Genomic DNA, 23942 nt, shown 5'->3' with positions numbered 1-23942 from the left:
ACGCTGGAGTGTCCTCTCCAGTGAAGCTGAAGCTACAGAGCCTGGGCAGGATGATATGGAGGGTCTGCTGTTGCCCATGCAGCAGACCCCCCCTCTCTTCGCAGCTGAAGGGTCCAAGGGAAAGACGGAGTCAATACAGCTTGGGTTCAGGTGCGCCACAGGAGTTGCTGGTGTTGACTACAACGTCAAACCGCCTTAGGGACTGCGGCTCTGGATTTTCTGTCGGGGTTTACTCCCTTAGCCTTTCACCTGAAGAGGTATGCCGCAAGGCAGCGGAGGTTTTTTGGAGTCAGAGTTTTCCTTCTCTGATGTGCCCTGACTGGAAGATTGAACCAGCGACACTTAGCTCGCAGGCCGACGCTCAATCCACTGAGCCAAACCAGCCAGGGACAATTGGGACTACTATAACAACATAATCAATAATATATACTTTAAAAAACACTGATGATCAAGAATAAAACATGACACTTGACATCCTTTGTTCTTTCTTTGCCTTTCCATCTCTTCTATTTTGTTCTCATTGATATTTGCAATGAGTTCTTAATATTTTATGTATTAATGTCAGAAAAAAATATGTATTTGTACCTACTCTCTTCCTTGCTAAACCATATTTTTCTGTTTCTTTGTATGCCTCACAGTGCTTCCACTCTATCACTGTACCATACACATTTTAATTCTTCCTTCCCTATGGTATTTGAAAAAACTCTGTTTTTTTTTTTTTTTTTCCTCCTCTTTTTTCAGGCTGTCATGAAAAACAGTCTACTGGCTTATATAAAATTAAATCTTACTGCGAGGACAATAGTCTGTTAGGCTCCCCTCACTCTGAATGCCCAGGTGCTGGCTGCTTAGAGATAATAATTAGATTTGCATGTGCAGTGTACTCACAGTTATATAAGCATTGATATCATATTTTGGCTAGTAGTCGACATTATCTATACACGGTACATATATGAGAGGTGGAGCCCCCACAGAAGTGCTGCGCAGCAAGCAGCGAAGTTCATGCTGTGAGCAGCAGGATCACGGTTGGCAGCTGGCTGGTGGTTCAGTGCATGCCATGGCAAGCATGAATGCTGTAATATCTGCAATAAAGGAATGTCAGACATCCCAACTTTACCTCGCATATTTTTTTCCGGTTGCTGGACAAGAAGAATCTGTACTGGTCCCATGACACTTACCCTTTCTGCTTCAGAGAAATTTAATTCCAAGTTTCACTCTAGACTGCAAAGACAAAAAAAAATTATTTGTGTCTAATTTGTACATGTGGCATTTATTTAATTTTTTTTATGCTTAATTTTGTTGTAAAATGCTCTGTCTCATGTAAGAAATTTTTAAATAAAATGTGGGTTTGAAAGACAACTGGGAGTAGTTACACAGAGATATGGTGACCTATTTTGCCTTAACATCAAAGACTGCTCCAAACCTCAAAATAAAGGACAAATGGAGAACAGTAAGAATGGAGCTAATGACTAAGGGGTGTTACCAGCTATTTGCTTTTTCAGTCTGAAGGACCAAGTGATTTAGCCCAGAACATTGATTCCCTAATAAATAATATGGGAGTATATGAAATTTGAAAATACTCTATGACGTCCATGCTTAATTGTGCGGTGATACAGGCACTGTCAAAATTTGAATGGGAGTATAAATTAGCATAAAAACCCTATTAAAGTGTCTAACAATTTCTTTGATAAATATTATTTGTCCCTGTAAGTTCTCCTGATGGTTTCATATTTGTCTTTCCAGTTTTATTATTTTTTGAAATAATAAATAAGTTTTGGTTTTTTCTTAAAATAAAAGTGATATATGTTTATTAAAGCAACATGGATATTCAAAACAAAATATGATAAATCTGGGGTATTGAGAATAAAATAATAAAATAAAAATTAGAATAATTTTAATAAATAAAGGTAATTGCAATTAGTATTTTAGGTCCTTTTTAGACTCTTTAAACCTCTAACTATATGACCCATGAATACCTAAAACTCAACATAACCAAATTGGACTTACTCTCTATTGAGTGACTTTTAAATGCCAGGCATTATATTAAACAATACTTTGAGTTCTACTGGCTCTTACAGTTAGTGTAATAAGCAAATAGATTTTAAATATCTATTTGTAAGTGTCATCTTTCCTACTAAACTCATTCCTTGAGAACCATTTCTCTTTCTCATACCCCCAACAGGTTCTCCAGTTCATAGACACTATCTCCTTAACAGCACCCATATCTGGCACCTTTCTATCCTCTACCCTTTCTATTTTGATTTAACCATTGACTTTTGCCTAAACTATTACAATAACCTCCTAAATATGCTCCATTCCTTCAGAGTGTGCTTCCTAAAACACAAATCTAGTCTTATTATCCCTTTCCCCAACATCAGTTTTTTTATAATTCAATTAGAAAATGCTGCAAGTCCAGACCTTTATACATCTTTGATTATAAGACACTGATAAGACAGAAGCAACATCTCTGCTATGATTCTTTCTATTCAGTAAAAAAGGGACAGGACAAATAAATAGACATATAGATGATTCTTTTTGGTAGCTTCACCTTTTATAATATTCTTGGTCCAATTATTTTTCTTGTGTGTAAATTATCTGAAAAAAAAATATGAAGTCAGAGAAAAAGAAAGGAAGGAAAGGAAGGAAGAAAGGAAGGAAGAAAGAAAGAGAAAGAAAGAAAGAAAGAAAGAAAGAAAGAAAGAAAGAAAGAAAGAAAGGAAGGAAGGAAGGAAGGAAGGAAGGAAGGAAGGAAGGAAGGAAGGAAGGAAGGAAGGAAGAGAAAGAAAAGAAAAGAAAAAGAAAAGAAGTAATAAAAAAGTAAGCCTTAAGACCCAGGACTTGATATAGGAAGAACAATTGGTAGGATTTTAGACTAAGAAAACAACCTATGGTATGAAGAAACAGATGAGATAACTATAACTTTTATAAAATGAAGGCTTAAAATCATGTATAGTAAATACCCCCGAGTGGACTATTCTTTCCTCACCTAAAATTTGTTACTCTTTTTCATATGTAATATAGTCTTGCAAGCATATCTCCATATTCCCACTTAAGCAATAACAAAGCTTTGACAACCTGAAAGGAAAGGAATGTAGAACTGGCTTACTCAACTTAAGGGACAGGGTTATAAATTGGAGTCACACAAATGGGTTCAAATCTTAACTGTGTCACTCATAGCTAGTGAGACTATATAAGTTCCATGACTACTCTGAGCGTCAATATCTTCATACAGAAAATGGAAACGGTAATACCTGTCTTACAGGAATACCACAAGCTCTGGAAGTGCTGGATGTCATATACTTGGCACAATTGCTTAGTACTTTTTTAAATAAATGGCATGTATTGAATTATTGGACTTACTAAGTAATTAAAATCTCTAGAATCAAGGCAAAGTAATGCCGTACTCAAACCAAAGCATTCATGTGATCCAACCTAAATTATGTTATTATGACTAAAGAAAGAGATGTTATCAGAGAACTCTAGGTAGGAATTGCAATGTTATAGAATTCTTTAAATTAATTATTAAACCCTCAAATGATATATGTTCTTTAGAGAGGAAATGTCATCTTTAGCATTTATCCTGTTAAATGCTACCACTCTCTGCTTCACATTGTTTGTGGAAGTGGGTTGCTGAGACAAGCCCTGGGAGAAAAGCATGGAGTATCCATTTCATTGGAGAATAGGCCAAACACTATTTGAAAGAGCTCTACTAAAGTGTTGAAAGCATGGACTTCAGTGATTCATGCTTGGCGTAGTAGCTTAGGTCGCTTAGAGGTGTTTTGCAACCTGTGTTTTGGCAGAACTGTAACTTCCAACTTCATTCAAAGCCCCAAAGAAAAAATATATCCCAACCAAACAATAAAAAAGAAGGAGAGGAGAAAACATCTTTCCCAGTAAACACTGAGTGAACAGACCAATGTTTATGAGGAACCCACTAACTCATGGCTTACCCAGAAAGTGTGTGTCAACACCAAGTATTGAATTTCCAAAACATGCCGTACTTGGCTTTTCCACCCTTAATAAATACCATGGAGCAGCCAGCATGCAAACCAGGTGAGGCCAAAATGAGGCCAAAATGTGCAGAGAACCAACAATTTGTTTCAAACTGGCTGAAAGTGCAGAAGGTTGACTTGATGGATTCTTTTAGGATGTTAATTCCCCAAGAGTTTGTTAACCTTTCCTTGCTGAGGAAGTGAATTCTATGTCTGAAAACAAGACCCAGTATTCATGCCCACTGCACAGCTCTTAGGCCCATGGGGCCCTGTGCTGGCCGAAACCAGTAATATTGTTCAACATGCATGTACCTTCCAGTGGCTTCAGTTATTCAATTTAGAATTGAAATTTGGGGGCACTTTAGAGAAAGAATAGAACTGTATAACTGGAGATCCCACTTTCCTAATTTTTAATGTTTATAAAGTTATTTGGTTGAAATGAATACACAATCATCTGTGAAAATTTAATCCTAAGAAATATTTCTTGACTTTTGTTTCATTTTCCCATTGTTTCTTTTACTAGGCATATCCAGATGAATATTAACAAAAGAATTGAGATCTTTTGTCAAGAATATTTAACATTTTGTTGCTACTAATGAATAAGTGATCATTTCCAATAATTTATCATATACCAAATCAATGATTAAAATGCTAATCAGAAGAATGTTTGGTGCATAATACTGCATCTCACAATGAAGTATCCCTCTAACAATGATATGCATTCATTAAATCAGACCCCTTTTGGAACAGTTGTTCAGTTATGAATCCATCAAACTCTGAGTAAGTTCAAGTAATATTTCTCCAAATTGTCCAATTGTCCAATGGGACATTATGAGAAACCTTTATACTATACCTTGATAAGTTCCAAAGACACTAGGTTTACAGCATTGCTGGATCTAGTAGACAAGTAACTCCACGTGTGGGGGCGGGGGGGGGAGTGCAATTTGACTTAATTTTAGTAAGCTAAGTCTGGGTCCTTCTGATCTCTGGTTTCTCTTCCATCTGTTCACAAACTATTCACTTTTAATGCCTCTTTAAAGATAGCTTTACTGAGATATAATTTATATACATAAAGTTCATCTTTTTTAAAGTGTACAATCAGTGGTTTTTAGTATATTTATAGAATTATACAACCATCACCATAACAAAATTTTAGACTATTTAATCATCCCAAAAAGAAACCATTACCAAAACCAAACTTTAGAACATTTAATCATTCCAAGAAGAAATCATGTACCAATTAACAGTTATTCCCTTCCCTCTCCCCAATTCTGTTCTCCTTTCCTGTAGCTCCAGGCAATCACTAAGCTACTTTCTGTCTTTATATATTCGCCTATTCCTGACATTTCCTTTAACTGGTTTTATAATATATGTTTTTTGATGACTGACTTCTTTCATTTTACATAATGTTTTAAAGTCCGTTCATGTTGCATGTATCAGATCTTCATATTTATTCCTGAATAATATTTCATGTATTCATACAGGGCATTTTATTTATCCATTTATCTGATGATGGATGTCTGGATTATTTTCACTTTTTAGCTGTTATGAATAATGTTGCTATGAACATTTGTGTATAAGTTTTTGTGTGAGGATGTGCTTTAATTTTTCTTGGACAAATACTTAAAAGTAAAATTGCTGGGTCACTCATTAGCTCTATATTTAATAGAGCTGAACCATTTTGCATTCCCACCATCAATGAATTAGAGTTTCAGTTTCTCAGCATCTTCACCATTGTTATTGCCTGTCTTTTTTATTATAGCAACTCTAATGAGTGTGAAGTGGTATCACATACTGCTGGTTGTCTTTTCACTTTCTTGGTGGTACCTTTTGAAGCAGAAAAGTTTTTAATTTTTATAAATTCTAATTAATCAGTCTTTTATCACTTGTGCTTTCAATGTTGTATCTGATTCAAAATCATGAAAATTTACTCCTGTGTTTTCTTCTAACAGTTTCATATTTTTAATTCTTACATTCCTATCCATGACCTACTTTCAGTTAATTTTTGTGCATGGTGTAAAGGGTCTAAATTATCCTTTTGTTTGTTTGTTTGCATATAGATACCTTGATGTCCAGTATCATTTCTTGAAAATAATTTTTCCTCATTGAATTGTCTTGACCCCTTTGTCTAAACCACCTGATCATAAATGTTAGTTTATTTTTAATGCCATTTTAATGTAATTCTAATATAACAGAATGCTAAGTAATTACATTAGTTAGTAATATATTTGGGGGTATTACTTTATTTTTATTTTTATTGAAAATAGCACATAATTATCCCGCAATTATATGCCACTTTCAAAAATCTCAGCCTTCTTTACATTCAGAGCCTAAGGATTCTTTTGTATCATTTGGCCTTGCCATGATATTCTTTTCAAAACCCAAACTTACAATTATGATCTCTTGTTACTTTTAGTTTATGTTATTAATAAAATTTTAAAATATATACTGAAGTTTTCAGCAGGGAGATGACATCAAATATATTGGTTACACCAAACTCTTTGAGCCCTGAAAATTCTATGATCTACTCCAAAAAATGTGATCATTCTGACCTCTCATGATTGTATTTATTTTCTCTGTAATGCATATTAAATAGACCCCTGAAATTTTCATTCCAATGCTATGTCATATTGGCTTTTAAGATATTTTATAAAACAAAAAAGAATCTAAATTTGAGTTCAAATTCAACCACATGTGTTAAATGCAAATAGCTTAATGGAAGAGCATGTGGTAGTTAATCATCATTAATGTATTAAAAGGCATTAACAGTTTATATTGGATCTGATGGCTGGAGAGTGTACTTTGTCTCTGGTCATTAGACACCTCCCATTTTCCAAAATGTTAATGTGCTAAAAAGAAAAGGGTACCTTAAAATCAATAAAATAATACCCCTTAGAATTGTGCCCCTCAAAGCAGTTTGTGAAATATACTTTTCTCCAGTTGTAAAATAGCAGAGCTACATACATACATTCCAGGTCTTTCAGCAGTTTTCTGTCTTCCAAGATTCCAAGATTGCTGCTGCACTTCTTTAGAAAGTTCTATTGTAGCTTATGATTAAATTCATTCTAGCCATTAGGAAGAGTCCTTTATAGCTCTTATAGATTCTTTTAGACTCATTTTGTGTATATTGGGTTTCTTTTCCCTTATCCATATTCATCTCACTATTTTTCATCTCAAGATAATTATCCTTGATGGAAAAGAGAAAAGCAAAATAAAAAGTGGAGTTTAGCTTTTTGTCTCTCCAAAATTGCACCATTGTCCTTGGGCAACAAGCCTGTTTTTCCTTTGCTTTTATGGCTTCAAAAAACTAATCTAAAGCAAGTGTTTTTCTGCCATCAACATTTTTACAATACATTTCCTGACATAATTCTAATAAGACTGTGCCAACCACTTGTACTTATTCTTAAAGGAGAAAATAGATGTGAAATGGCCTGTATGATGCCTTTCACAAGGGCAGGTATGGTAGTAGCATCATTGCCCTTATTGTCATCATGACTATCATTAACTGCTCTTACTCTCTTTTTGGAACTGGCTCCTTTAAAATCTGAAATATTTGTTCAACTTTAATGCCTTTTTAAAATAGTACGAACCTCTAATAATTGAAGAACCTCTTGACTCTAACCATCATCACTAATTCATCACTGTAAATTGCTTGTCTGTGTTCCCATAAGAAAGCCAGGTTTCTAATAAAGTCTTTGAAAGAGAAATACTATATTTTCAGCAAACAGGAGGAACAAATTAAAAATTGGCTCCCATTCCTATAGTTTTAAGTGAGTGCACCCTGTTGCTTTCAAAAGATTTTATATAAGGTATTTAGACTGGAAAGTTGATCTCACAGGTGTGCACACTGGGTCTACTCATGATTTGACAAAAGGAGTGGGTGACGGGTCCGGGGTTAGGGGTGATGGAAAGGGGCGGTCCTGAAAAACTGTCATGTTGCAGTGCCTAGTTAGAACGGTGGAATCATGGCAAATAAACACAAACTCCAGGCCAAAAAGTCATAATTAGGAGGTTCTCCCCCCAAAATAATCCATTCCTTTCTTTTTCTCTTTGGTTGTCTTTCTTTGTCCTCATGTTTTATGAATGAATTTGTTCTATAGGTCAAAAGTGCTACTTTTAACTATTAACTTGAAAAATTTTCTATGTTTATAAATTTCTTCATTGTATGCCTTAACAATGATAATAATATCAATAGAAATAATAATTATACATACTCAGCTTTAAGGTAACTTCTGTAACAAAGACCTTTCTGATTATCTCAAGTTAAGCCCACCACTTTCTCTTTCGTGCTCTCATTTTAACTGTGCACATGTTCATCCCAGCTACAACACTTCACTGTGTTTATTCATAGTACCCACCACCTACCATCAGGTGTTAGCTCTTCCTCACAGCAACTATGCTGAGGGAAACATGGTAAATCTCAACATATATTTACATATAACTTCATGAATAGAGACATGATTTACTGAGCATGTTACTACTTTTTAATCTTTTGTTGTATCTAGTTGATATTAAATTTTTCACATTGGAAACTTTTACCTATAAAGCCTGAATATTTTTGTTACTCAGAACAGGATTTGTGTAGCAGGTAAATCTACTCTTCACCTTGACTTGTTTTCTTCCATCATTATAATAATGCCCAGGCAGTGCTAGAATAATTCCCTCTCCAAGGGTCCTGTCTTTGCTACCTACATTCAAAATAAGCCTCTGAATATTTAAGAAATACAAGAAATGTTAGAGCTATGATCAATTAACAGTTAATCAGCTACTCATAACACAATAATTATAGATTGATAACAGAAGGTGTCAAATAGTTCACAGATATTTCAAAACTGTCTGATTTAAGGAAATACTAATGACTCTATCTAGTAGATCATGCTCATATATCAATCTAAAACAGTCTGAACCATATTTATTGTTCTTCATTTATTTTAGGACTTACTAGGAAAGTAAAAAAGAAAAGTGGAAAAATATAAACTTAATACAGCAGATTATTTCCAATAACTAAGTTTTAAAAAGTGATATTGGTTGTATTTTTCTGTAATAAACATTTTATTGGACTATAACATACATACCAAAGGTGCATAATATGTAAATATATACAATAAATTATTCCAAAGTTAACCCACCAGTGTAACTACCACCCACAACATTTCTTCTGTTCCTCCCTGTGCCTAATCACTACTGCAGAATCTCTGGGTGAAAACAAATATATATTTAACTTTTAGTAGCCAAATCATTTTCCAAATGTTTGTATCAATTTATACTTCCTGTCAATGGTCTATGACGACAGTCTATTAACTCTATAGGTTCTCCAACACTTGATAACATCAGTCATTTTTACTTTAACCATTTGTGTGGATTGTGATTTTAATTTGCATTTCCCTGATAACTAATGATGTTGAGCACTTTTTTCTTACGTGACTAACATTTTTTGAAAGATGTTCAAAACATCTGAACTGAAAACTCAGACTGACTTGGGTCCTTATCCTGACCCTCTCCACACTATCCATCAGTAAATTCTAGCTTTGATATAGCTATTTGCATCCAACGTTAATTAACAGCCAGGAAGGGGTAAACATAGAAACATACACATGCATGCACACATACACCTCAAAGGAAAACAGCCTGAAAAAAATAAAAAAAGAGACATCCATATATAGATTCTCATAATTTCTTGAGCAATTAAAACATGGCCTTTGAAAAATAAAAAGAGCCAAAATAAATGATTTAAGAGGTTAAAGAAAAGACGACAAAACATTGGGAGAGGACCAACAAATAGTTAAAGTTCAGGGGATCAAAAAGACCTTAACAGAGGTGAAAGCCATATTAAAAATAATAAAAGGTAGTCAAAAGAAATAAAAGTTTCATAAAACTACATCCAAATGAAATGGAAAGCAAAGATATAAAAGTGATTTTAAAAAGATAAATGATTAAAAAAGGAATAGCAATGTATACATTGTTGTTCTTAGAAAAAAGAACAGGACTCAAATGGAAGGAAGAAGTACTCAAACAACTATAAGCATGAAATCTGCCATTTGAAAAGGCACTCTGCCAGGGAAAAATAAAAAGTAGAATAATTCCCAAGGTCCCCTAATCAGTTTAATTTCTTTTCTCCCCCTTCCAGAGTCTTCCCATGTTTGTTCTGTGTGTATCTCTAGGATTGCTGGCTCTACTTTGTGATAGCAATAGGAAAATTTATGTCCATCGGCAGTATTTTGACCAGTTTCTAAAATGATTGTTATGCTCGACATATTCCTCTTCCAGAAGGAATATAAGGATGTTCAAGCGGAGACATCATCTGATTGGCCTTCCTTTTTGCCATGCTTCTTCCCAAAGGCAAACACACTGGGGCTTATAACACAGGACATTTTCATTGCTACATTTGCTCATGTCCCCTTTGTCCTCCTACATTTTAACGGAAATCACTTTATTACAGCCAAACAAAGCACTGTGAAATTTCAGAGTAAGTCATTTTGGTGAAAAGGAAAAAATGCATAACTACAATATTAAATATAGGGAAAAAAATGAGTTGATGTTGACTGTTTTTCAATGACTTTTTCTAAAGCCTAAAAATAAAGAACTGTTCTTTTTGTATACACAAAATTCTATGTCAAAAGAAATATAAAGTGGGCCACCATTATACCAAAAAAAAGTACATTAGAAAAAAGAGTGAAATTATATTCAGAATGGAAATTCTCCTTTATTATAGGGAGAGCAGCCTGGAGAGAACCTCCACCAAGGAGCACAGGTTAGGTGCCTTCCCTTTGCCCATCCTGCTCCATCCCTTTCTGCCTCGCTCGGTGCCTTGGGTAACTGACCAGTATGGACGACATCAACTGGCTCCCTTGTCTCTGGCTTCCAGCTGGTTTTAGCCAATAGGAATCCTGACAGATGGAAAGAAGACAGGGAGAAGGACACCACGAAGGTCACCTCCTGCCTCTCTTCCCATGGAGTGGCCTTAGGCCTGCTGTGTTTTTCCAGTGAGAGGACACCCTCTCTTCTTCAGGGTTTCTTCTTCCAACCTAGGAAGTGTTACAAGTCTAGTGCCACTAATCCCACTAGTTCCGTCAGTAGCAGTTTTCAGAGTTTTTATCACCTCAGGACAGGACACATGCCTAAAATGATCTTTACGTTACACATATTTGTTACGTTGCATTTAACACGGCCAGGTGCTTTATAGATGGAGGATTTTAAAGTTTTCTCATCCTTCATATTCATCTTGGCTGTGCTTCTTTGCATGTGTCTTAGAATCCTGTCAAACCCACTTTGAGTGAAAAATTTTGTGTTCACATCCACTCAGGTCCTTGGACCCCCATCTGGAGTCAGGTTTTTTAATAACATTTGTGGGCTTTGATGAAATGAGATCTATCAAAGACCGAACCTAGAGTGTGGTTTGGTTTAGTTCTTTGTTGGGAAGTTGTCCTCCCCGCCCACCCACTTTGCCTTTCTACATCCATACCCTGTTTCAGTCCTATTTTCAGTCACAGTCCTCAGTGCTGTTCAGCCTTTTGCCAGGAACTAGGAAGCCCCGGCTCCCAACCTTGGCAGAGCTCTTCTAGACATTGTAGCCCTCAGGTGCCGAGTCCCAAAACGCTGCTGCCAGGGCTTCAGCTCAGCTCACAGTTTTGCACTGCTTTTCCATTTCTGGTCAACAGAGGTATTTATCTTGTTTCAGTGTCTCTTTTGTAGTGTTATTTCTTTATTTTTAATTTGTTTTTCAATACTTTCATTTTTTATTCTTTTCCAATATATGTATTTTAAGGCCATAAAATTTACTTTGGGTAATGCTTTAGCAATAGTCAGTTTTGATACGTAGTTTTCCTTGTTAGTTTTTATTTTAATAATTTAATTTAAAATTTTGGTTTAAAATTTCTATTAATCCCTTTGTTGGACATTAATTTATGTAAATTCATATAAATTCCTTCCTTAGCCTATGAATTATTTAAAAATAACTTTTAAAATTTCTAAATATAAGGAGCTATTTTTTATCTTATTAGTGTTGACTGATACCTTAAATTTTGTGGTCAGAAAATATATTATATATGATAATGGACTTCTAAAATTTGTTTAGACTTGTAAATATTCCATGCATGCTTAACAATATTATGAAATATATTGAGAATGAGAAGTTTCAGTTTGTGTCTGTTAGATCAAATGTTAATCATACTGTTTTAACCTCCTATATTCCTGGTATTTCATACTTCATCAGTTATAATTTTGGTATCATAAAATCTCCTGCTATGAAAGTAGATTTGTCAATCTCTCATAGTTTTATTAATACTTGTTTTTTAACATTCAGAACTCATATGTTCCTATCTATACAAAATTATAATTGCATTATTTTCTTAGTGAAAAAAATCTTTTGTCATTATGCAGTAATTTTTTTTACCCATGTGTTTTATTGTTTTAAAATTTATTTGGCATGATTGTACACCAGATTTCTTTTGATTGGTGTTTTACAGTCATATTCTTTTCTATACTTTAAATTTAACTTTTCTGTGTTCTTACCTTTTAGTATATTTTCCCAAACAGCATAGAATTAAATTTGTTAAACTCATATAATACCAATCTTTTAACCAGAGTTTGTGGTCTGTTTTTATACATTTTGATTGCTAATTTATTTGTTATTTCTACTGTCTCATTTGTACCTACAATACATCTTATTTTTTCTGTAATTACTTTGCTCTCAGTTTTCTACCTTTTTGGGGGTTGTTTCAACTATTTTATTTCATTTTTCCTCATTTATTATTTTTTAATTCATCATTGCATCATACTTGCTAAATTTCATTAACTCATTCTCCTATTTGGTACCCCTAGCATTGTTACAGTACTTTTTAAAGTTAATCACCTCTACCCTCCTCTCATACAATACAAAAACCTTAGAATACTAATTCCATGAGTCTAATTTCAGCTCAAATCTGTTGTTTATGTTTCTATATTTATATTCATGTTTAAAAACATTATAATTGTTTTATATACTCAATAATTTTTATGACTTACGTACCAGCATAATTAAAAATGTCTTTCTTCATCTTTTCTTCCTACATCTCAGTCCTTTTTGAATTTTATTTCTTTTTCTTAATGTACATATTTTAGAAGGCCCTAATGGGAAAGTCCATTTCTAGTCACACCGGAGTTTGGATCTGTCTGAAAATGACCTATTTAGTTCTTTAGGAAAAATTTTCTGTCAACACTTTGAAGATATTATTTCACTATCTTCTGACTTCTGTTGCTGTTGTGAAATCAGTCATCAGTATAAATATATTTCCTTTATATATAATTTTTTCTTTCTGACTGCTTTAAAATCTTTACTTCGGTTTGGGTGTTCTGCACTTCCACAGCACTGTGTGTAGGTATGTTTGTTTTTTTGTTTGAATCTTTGGAATGATGTTTCTTATGAGTTGTAAAAACTTCTTAGTCATTTATCTTTGATATTAGCTCCCATCATTCCCTAGTCTTTTTTCTTTTTGAAACTCCCATTAGATATATTTCGTCGTCGTCGTCGTCGGCAGCCGTCCGTCTCGAGAGACGATGGTGTAGCTTCTTAAGAGTCCATCTGCACCGCCGAGAATGGCTGTGCAGTCCGACTCGGGAGTGACATGGTATCTGTCTCCTCCCGTGTTGAATCGACATCTTGTGATGACGCTGGAGTGTCCTCTCCAGTGGAGCTGAAGCTACAGAGCCTGGGCAGGGTGATATGGAGGGTCTGCTGTTGCCCATGCAGCAGACCCATTAGATATATTTAGACTTTCTCATTCTAACACACTCCCTATTTTTTGAAATTCATTTTCTTATTTTCCTCACTTTCTCTTTGATGCACATTCTAGATGATATTCTCAGAGTTATCTTCCAGTTTAATTCATTCTTCAACTGCATTTAGTTTACTATTTCACATGTCTATTACATTTTTCTTTTCATTTATATAAGTTCTTTTTTAAAATCTGCTTTTATAATCTTAGTTTTACTCTAACTTATTTATATAATTAAATGTAATCATTTTATGTTTCTTACATCATATTTCCAAAATTTGAAGTCCTTCAGGGTCTAATTCCTCTGCTTGTTTCTGCTAAGTTGCTGGATTTTTTCTGTTGTTTATAACTTGGGTTGGATGTTCCTAGTTTGGTGATTTAAGTTCATGGGAATCGTGAGGGACCCAAACTGAAGAGTTGTTTCTCCAGAGAAGTTTGTGCATTTGTTTTTTCTAGGGACCCTGGAGCATTTAGAATCACTTTTTATAATGGATTTCCTGGACTGCATAAGTAGTTCAAATTTAAACCTCCAAAGTCATGAATTGGCAGGTGTAGGGCTACAAATTCTCAAGGGAGAATTTCTTCTTTCCACTGTAAAGAAATTAATTTGTTGTCTCAAAGGCATATATTTTTCTTGCCTGCCCCTCAGCATTTTAGCTCTAATCCCCATCTTGCACAGACCTAAGGTCTTGTTTCTGTCTTGCATGTAGCTATTAAAATCCACAGCCATTTGTTTCCGGTGCTGGCAAACACCTTTAGGGCTGCCTCAGCATTCGAAGAGGTTTTTCATTCTATCTTCATTTGTGGTCCCTGGGACTTAAAAAATATACTCTTATTTTATTGATGTGGAATTTATATTGATAAAAGTAAAAATAAATTCTTAAGCCTGTTGCTTATGATCCGTTCTTGCTTTATTCATTTTTCATGTATAGTATCCATTTTCATTTTTTCCTAATGGTTACTCATCTTTAAATAGAGCCAGTTTTTACTGAATAGTGTCAGGAAGAATGTTCTTCAGTTGGGGATACAAATGCATCTGCATCCCTGGGAAGTAACTTTATGAAGACTGAGATGTCTTCCTCTTACCCGGCTATATCACCCACAGAGAGTGAGCTTCTGGCAGTGGTTAGCATCTCAGTAAATGTTTTTTGAATGAATGGATGGACAGCTCTGCAGCCCAGGTTTGTCATCTTGAACATCTCATCAGTGCATCTGTTTTATCCTCTTCTCTGGGTGCATATTTCTTTTCCTCCAAGTCCAGCATTCAAAATTCCAGTCTTCCTTATAGCAAAATCCCTTGTATGGCAAATTGTCTCCCTCTTTGACCGATCATTTACCTAGGCTTGAAGGCTAGAGCAGAGATAATTACCTTTCTGGACATTCTGAGCTATTTGAGCTCGCTGTCTTACTCCTTCTCAGTTTGCCTACAGTCTGAATATCTTGTCTCTTTAATGAAAGAGTCATAGGCTGACCCTTTCAGGACTATAAAGCTAACTTTTAAGGAAATTTGTGTCCTGCTTGATTTTGAAGAGCCTTGCATCGGCACTCAGCTTCGTCCAATTTTCATTGGTATAGATTTCTTAGATTTGGAAGGTTTGCTTTGTAATTTGTGGTTTGAGGTTGTGGCTATTTCCTTGTTTTGTTGAAAATAGAGATTCTTTTTGACTGTTTACTAATTTGTTTTTCACAATTGGGTTTGAGAAAGAGTGTGAGTTTTAACCTATGGTTTCTTCCTTTCTGGAGTTTTATTTACTCATGTGTATTCTTTTGCTTTCATCATTATCTTCTCACTTCTAGAAAACACTGAATCTTTTTAAATGATTCAATATCCAGCTCAGAATTTTTCTGCACAATCTCTTTTCATTCATGACACTATCTGTGAAGGTTATTAACTTTCAGCTGGGAACAAGAAAATCATCTTGGACTATTCTCCCAATAATTTGTGTATCATCACATCATATTTCAGTGTTTGATATCTGGTGTCAATTATACGAAAATGAATCCGTGATTATAGTAATGTCTAATGGGTAGCCTAATTGCCTAGATGTCTAAGTTGAAGTCTTTTATACTATTGATCTATAAGCAATAGGGTTGGTAACAGACTTGAACTAATATATAATTTCATAAATTCCTTTTGTGACAAAATGGCAGTTCTGAGTAGGTGAGCCATCTCTATCAACAGAGACAAATATAATTAACTAGGCCAAATGAATCAAACTTATGCCCTTTGTTGTATTAGCACTCTGTTTCTACCAAAATAAGCCAAATAACCATGGGCTGAGTTTCCTATTCCATAAGTAAGGTGCTCTAATATTCAATCTATTTTCCTGTCTACTTTAATAGGAATAATACTTCCAATAACAAAATATATATAATAAAATTTAAGTTTCTTTAAAAAAGCAATATAATTGTTTTCCTAATATTGGCTCCCATCATTTTCTCTCTTTTCTCTTTCTAACTTGTTGGAGCAGAGTATAAGTAAGCTAACCAACAAAATAGAAAAACAAATGAATTTATTTGGTATCCAATCTCTTCTCTAAAATTGTAATAAATCTATGTATTTTTTACTTTTTAAAATCCCACATCTGCTACTCCTCTAATCCTATCTTTAAGTCAAACTCTAGGAGGTCTGACTTGTTTATTTCTAAGTTTAATCAATTTACATTGGGGAAACAAAGAGGAGCAAATCTTGGCAAAATTTTAACACACTATCTAGGTGTAGAAAGAAACTTGTGTAGGATCACCAAGATCAAAAGTCTCTGCTTATTTTAAGAAATGAAAATTTGTTTTCAAAGCACTTGATGCATTAGGAAATGATTTCAGCATAACACAGATTTTGTTTATGTGTAATTTTGACTCCAAGAAACAGAAAATGAACACAGAGAGTTGCACCTAGCTCAACAATGAGATGAGAAGGAATACACAAAACATGCACATGTGTGCATATCTCAGTTCTCAAACATCTACCAGCTACCTCAGTTCACTGCGTGTGTTATTAAACCACGCCAACACATCTGGTGTTACTACTTTACATCCTGTTTCAAGTAACCCTCCTTCCACCACTTTACAACTTGCAAGCTGAAACCCTTCCATTGCCCACTTCTACAGCTAACTTCCGGTCTTTGTCAGAGTAAAGTGCTATTTCTAATCTAGTATTGATGTAGTTCTTAACCACTTAACATGCACAAAACTGTGCTACCAGTTGCATGAGGTTTTTATTATATTTTTGAAGTGTTATTGACAAAGGTTTTGAATGATGTGCTCCTAACCCCATTTTTCACATGATCCTGGTAGTTTTTTTAGGTAAAACCATACTTTGAGATCATTGCAAATGCACATGCAATTGTAAGAAATAGCACTGACACATCCAGTGTATCCTATATCCAATTAGTTTCCCCAATGATAAGATCTTGCAAAACAATAGTACCATGTCACAGCCAAGATATTGGTAGTGAGGTAGTAAAGATATAGAGCAATTCCATCACCACAGGGATCCATCCCATTGCCTTTTTATAGACACTCTATTTTTCTCTTGGCCCCCTCCCCATCTTTAACCCCTGGCAACTACTAGTCTGTTCTCCAATTCTATAGTTTTGTTATTTCAAGAGCATCATATAAATGGAATCTACAGTATACAACTTTCTGGGGATTGACTTTTTTTACTCAGCATAATTCTCTGAAGGTTTGTTGGAGTTGTTGCGTGTATCAGTAATTTGTTCCTATTAACAAATTATTGATATGGATATACCATAGTTTATTCAGTTTTGAAGGGAATCTACCTTGTTCCCAGTTTAGGATATTACAAATAAACCTGCTATGAACATCCACGTACAGGTTTTTATGTGAATATGTCTCGATTTCTCTGGGATGAATGCCAAGGAGTGCAAATGCTGGGCCATATGGATGTTGCATGCTAAGTTTATTTTAAAAAATTGTCAAACTGTTTTCCAGAGTGGCTGGATCATTTTACATTGCTACCAGCAATGAATGAGTGGCCCAGTTTCTCCATATTTTCACCAGCATTTGATACTGTCCTTTTTTTTGCCATCATAATGAACACAGTGATATCTTACTGTAATTTTAATCTGCATTTCTCCAATGTTGTTGAACATCTTTTCATGTGCTTATTTAGCACCTGTATATCCTCATCAGTAAAATGTCTCTTTGTGTCTTTTGCTTTTTCCTAATTGGACTGGCTTATTTGCTTTTTTACTGTTAAATTTTCACAGTTCTTTATATGTTCTAAATACTAGTCCTTTGTCAGCCAAATGGATAGCACTTTTTTTCCCTACTCTGTAGTTTGTCTTTACATGTTCTTAACAGCATCTTTCACAGAACAAAAGTTTTTTTATTTTAATGAGCCCTAATTCATCAGTTTTACCTTTTATGATTCATCCTTTGGTGTCAAAGCCCTATGATTTCTGTTAAACAATTCTGCATAGTGTGCGGCCTTTAGGCATGTATGTGTCACTGCACAGCGGAACAGATTGTTCTTGGGATAAATAGAATTATGAACTATTAAAACAGCAAACTTATTATCTTAAAATAAGCTGTCATTGGCTCAATAAAATTACAAAATCTCAAAGAAACCATGAGGTTCCACTGAAAGCAATTTTTAAAAGCTGAATTTAAGTCTGGTTCTGCATTGCACAATGTTCATTGAAGGCAAGGCAATTATCTGCTTAGTTTAACAATATTAATGTATTCAAGGGAATAGATCCCCAGAAGTTCAAATGCGGAGATCCATTCTGTTTACAGCAGCAAATTATATTTAGCCACTAGTCCCAATAATTACTAGGACAATATCTGTCAATGAGTTTAAATACTCTTGTGAAAAGATCTTGTTATCTCACTGATTTTCTATTAATCAAGACCTCCATTACAACAAAAAGCTGAACATTTTCCAGCTAGCCCCTCAGGAAAGATACCATTTTGGCTCTGAAGAGTAATTATGAAAATTTGACCTTTTTACCTTTTTTTGACCAGGGCTTTCCCAGATGCAAATTTAATGGTCTAAATGCTGAATGCTATCAGCCTCATAAAGCATAAAACCTCCTCTCATCAAAGCAGTCTTCATAATTTAACTGGCGAGGCTGCCACTGTGCAGTGAGATCCAGCCGTGTCCTCTTTCTTCAGCTTTCAGGGGTACTGAGAATTGACCTCCAGTTAGGTCTCTTCCATGTAGAGGAAGGAGAGGGAGGAAAATAAATTATTACATAAAACAAAGACTATATTATTTGGTACATATGTTATGGTTTACCCCATTTCATCCTCTGAACAAGGGATTGTCTGCCTTCAACTTTTCCAGGCTCTTAAAATCCCTCTTTATAGTCTGTGCAGTCAACTTAATGAGGACCATTTGAGGAACATAAATGAAATGATGTCATTTGCTCTCTCCCTCTCCTCCTTCTCCCTCTCTAACTGCAAGGTTTGATCTGCCCTGAGTGGGACACAATATGCACAGTTTCAGAATTAGGAACGTGAAAGCTCTAACCTGCCTCAGAGCACCAAACTAATTCCTGCCTCTCCTACTATTCAAGACTGTCCTGGAGGATTGACCAAAAACTTACTGAGCACCCATGTGCCAGGTATTTTGCTAGGCATTTTTATTTCATCTGTACTCATTTCACCCTCATGACAATCTGCAATGTTAGCTTACAGAGCTCTGAAAGATTAGAATTAGACTTGGCTATTATGGTATACCCAATAGAATGCTGGAGCCAGGGTATGCTAGTGTGTAAAAACTGATTGTTAAATTTTCAGGAATTTTGTGCATGCTTATTCAATATAGCTATTATTAAAAGTTATACAAATATACAATTAAGTAAATTATATTTAAAGGAGAGATAACACATATACAGAATTTATCACTTCTTAATTATTGACTACACTTTACTAGTATTTATGCCCTAGAGGTTGTTTATAATTATTCTCTCTGTGTGGTGAAAACCCTATATAATGGTGTGCTACTGAGCACCTCTTCCCCATTCCATTTTCAGTGGTGTTACACTGGTGGCTTAAAATTGTCACTGGTGAGAGTATTGACATCATGGAAGTCAACAGATGCTACAAATCATGGTTTTTGTCTTTCAGAGAGCTAGCCGCTAATGATTTACCAGCACACCAGTGACTGTGCTTTTGCATGGCCCACATGTTGTACTACAAATGATACCTTATTGACTATGAGTTTTGTAGATAACTATGAAGCAAAATCATTTAACTACATGACTAAAAGCCTCTCTGTGTCTTGACCTCTGGTAGAAATCAGAAACATCTTTAAATTAAATGCACTCCTTTATTGTTGTAGAAGGAAACGTACCCAACTTGGATACTTGAGCTCAGTGCACCATCCAAATCCATGTGTGTCTGCAAGGGGTTGTGGCCTCAAAGACAATTTTTGCATGAGGAAGGGGAGAACCCCGCATGAAATAACGTATCCAAAGGGGAGAAAAATGTGACACATGCAAGTATGGACCAAGAGCAGTGGTGTTCGAGAAAAAGTCTTTTGTGAGCACAGCTGGGATGTACCTTGCCCTTTAACTCTTCTTTCCACCTCAGGTTTGTGCCTGAGGTGGCTTCCAAAAGACAGAGGGCAGCAGCAGAAGCAAACATGCATTTCACTAAGGCCACTATGTGATTTTCAGAGCATGAGGCATCCAATGCCTTGTGGCCAGGGAATAGTGTAGCATGAGTTAAGGTAGTTAAGGTAGGACATTTTTCTTCCCTTCATCAGGATGCTGAACTGGAACTTAGGAAACCTAACAAAAGATGCAAAGCAGGAGAGGTCACAGCAGCCTGATGACTCTGTCTAGTCTACATCTGGAGTTGATTCAAGTCCCAGAGGACACACTGCATCATGGAGGATCAGAGGGAGTGAGGAGAGTTCAGCATTACTATCACAGATAGATAGAAAAAGGCAAAAATCGAGAATGCAAGAGTACTTTTGAGGTACCTGGAGAACAGTGTTTCCGAGTGGAGAAAATGGAAGACTCCACCTAGTGGCCAGGAGCATTGTTTACATGACCACATATGGAAAGCAGCTCAAGGGATTTCTTGAAATAATTGGGAGAAATTTAAGGGGGTGGAGGCCCCACATCTTTTTAGCTAAGAGTGGAGCCAGGAAATACTGCCATATTTCTGCTATTCAGATCTAGTTTGAACTGAGACCAAATTGGTTTCTCATCATTGGCTCCAACGGCTTATTGCTGTTCTAGGATGGGAAGGCATAAAGCCAAAATTAACATCATTAATTCTAAGTGTGTTTTTTTTCTGTTATATTCAATGAGGACTGTGAAGAGAAGTAATGCCTAAGTATGTATTTAGATAGTTTTCCAATGAGAAGAATTTGGTACCTTCTTTTTTGACATTTTCATCATAAAGCATCTCTCATGATAAGTTAATAAATGAACTACAGCAAATTACAGGTTCTCTGTTTTTGAGGAATTGGTATTAACAGATTTGGGCTTTAGTCCCCACTCTGCCACTTTCTCACTGAGTGACCTTTCCCATGTCACAAAGCCTCCATGTCTCTCTTCTCACCATCGTCAGTGGGAGGATTCTAACATTGTAGGACTCCAAGTGTGCCAACCCGAAGGGAACCATGCCCACAAAGAAATGTGTTTCAGTTATTCAGCTGGCCAAATAGTCAATCATCAAGTAATCTTTTTTGGAGGAAGTCTGCATAGCAATCTTTGGAAAACATCTGGCCTGGAGGACAGTGCTAACAACTCTTTTATAGGTTAATGTTCCAGGTCTCCTTTTCCCTTTGCTTCACTGACACACCGCAGGAAAGAGAACTGCTACAGAAACCTCCCTAGCGATCCTCCAAGGTATTTCCATCATGACCTCCATGCCTTTCAGATGCCACAGTTAGATTTCGCGTGTGTGGGGGGATATGTGTCAACATCACAGCGCAGGTTGGAACTCTTCAAGTGAGTGCGCCCCACTTCAAGATCTGGAGTAAGTCAGGCATAGACTGAGCATTATCTACATCTTTTAAAGATCCTGTGTTCACTAAGCCTGTTTTAAAATAAGTAAATAGTTCCTAGACATGCTTAATGTTCATTATTTTTAACATCAAAGAGAGACGGTAACATGGAAGTAATTTCCAGATTAGTTAATATGCAACTGTTGATCCAGGATAAGAAGAGCTCCTGGGAAGCTATTGCCAGTAATGATAGCATTTTTCACACATTCCCACAAAGTGGAACAAGTAAGGGGTCTGGTGTTTTTCAAACAGAGGAAAACAGCTGGTAACAAAAGCAAAAACTGAATGTAGGTAGGCTGGCTGTTTCTCCCTCTCTAACCAGGACATTGGGCGTATCTAGTGGGTTAAGTAGCAGCTAGTTTCACAGAAAGGATTCTCATTACTGTGTACACTTTACTGATAACTAAACTGGAGAAAAAAAGATTGTAGTGTAGTGCACGATAAACATGCCTCTTTATCTCGAGAAAAGCAACAATTTGTAGCCCTTATTTTTGTTTAAGATTGACTACACACCTAAATGCTATATCAAAAGAAATGCTGTTTTGGGGTATGGTTTGCTTAACACTGTGCTGCCCACAGCCTCTATTTTACCAAGTTGACATTCACACTCACTGGTCATGTGTGCTATATGGCCCTTGATGGACATTAGAGAGCGCTGAGAACACTGTCCACTGAGTCTCAGAGTCTTAATTCTTGATTATCAATATTTATGTTGAGTAACAGACACAATTAGCATGGTCCAAGAATCCAAAAACCTCAATTCTAAACATGTGTTTCGTGCTGTTGGGCTGAGAGAGTCACAGCAAACCACCTAACCACTTAGAGTTGGATTATATGACCATGATCCCTTCTAGTTCTGAATTTTAGGATTCTTACCAGGAACCATATGTCTTCTGCAGGTAAATCATTTTTAAGTCTCTCATTCAATGAGTGTCAATACTTGGGCACTTAGAATGCAAATGTTTTAGGGGCAACTAAAAATATGGTGATTACCTCAACCCCCATAATAGGAGTCTTTGAACGAGTAAAATAAATGACTGATGGGCAATGAATCCAGGGGCCATTTTGCTGGAGACAAGGAAGAAATACTGCTCCACAGTCCTCGAGAGCAGTGGTTCTCAACCTCCCTAATGCCGCAACCCTTTAATACAGTTCCTCATGTTGTGGTGACCCCCAACCATAAAATTATTTTCGTTGCTATTTCATAACTGTAATTTTGCTACTGTTTTGAATCATAATGTAAATATCTGATATTCAGGATTTATTTTCATTGTTACAAGTTGAACATAATTAAAGCATAGTGATTAATCGCAAAAACAATATGTAATTATATATGTGTTTTCCAATGGTCTTGGGCAACCCCTGTGAAAGGGTCGTTCAACCCCCAAAGGGGTCACGACCCACAGGTTGAGAACCGCTGCTCTAGAGGAACCGTCCTGGCTGCTTAATCCCCTAGGGTCAGTCTCTACATGAAATGATAACCAGAATGCAAAACACAAGATATCAATATGTAACACAGAGGGAAGAAAATAGTGAAGAATGAAAAGTTATGTTGGATCAACTTGCCATGCTCTACAGATGATTTGGACCTATTTTGTTCAATAATGTGGGCACTAGTCATATCACTAGTGAGCACTTAAAATGAGGCTAAAAGTAACTTGAGATGAACAATTAGTGTAAAATGCATACTGATTTTTGAACATCTAATATGAAAAAAATGTAAAATATCTCAGTTGTTGTATTGATTGTGGGTTGAAATCATATTTTGGACAAAATATATTACATTAACTTCACTTCTTTCTTTTTTCTTTTTAAAATGTGCCTACTAGAAAATTTAAGATCACATATACAGTTCACATTGTATTTCTATTGGACATGCTAGTTTAGATATTTTGCTGACCTTACAAGGACCCTGAGGGATTTATGTTCCTCACTTCATAGGCAAAACCTGAACTGAGATTGTAGGGTAGGACTGCAAGGACAGAGAAGGGGGAAGTCGATTAGGATGGAAATACTTAACATTGTGTCTGGAGCTATATGGGTTCAGGCTGGAACGTGTGTTTGCATCTGTTTCTTTATGTTATAAGTCAAGCAAATATCAGTGTAATTTTTTGTTGTTATCTAACATCTCTCTTATGAAGGTTATCTCTTTTTTCCTAACTAAAGATATTCTGACTTATAAAAATGAGTATGCCTTTATCTCTTCTTCTGTAT

Source organism: Furipterus horrens, unplaced genomic scaffold (genome assembly GCF_987537825.1).
Source record: "Furipterus horrens unplaced genomic scaffold, mFurHor1.1.pri manual_scaffold_5, whole genome shotgun sequence".
Taxonomy (NCBI): Eukaryota; Metazoa; Chordata; class Mammalia; order Chiroptera; family Furipteridae; genus Furipterus; species Furipterus horrens.
This window is presented reverse-complemented; position numbering follows the sequence as displayed.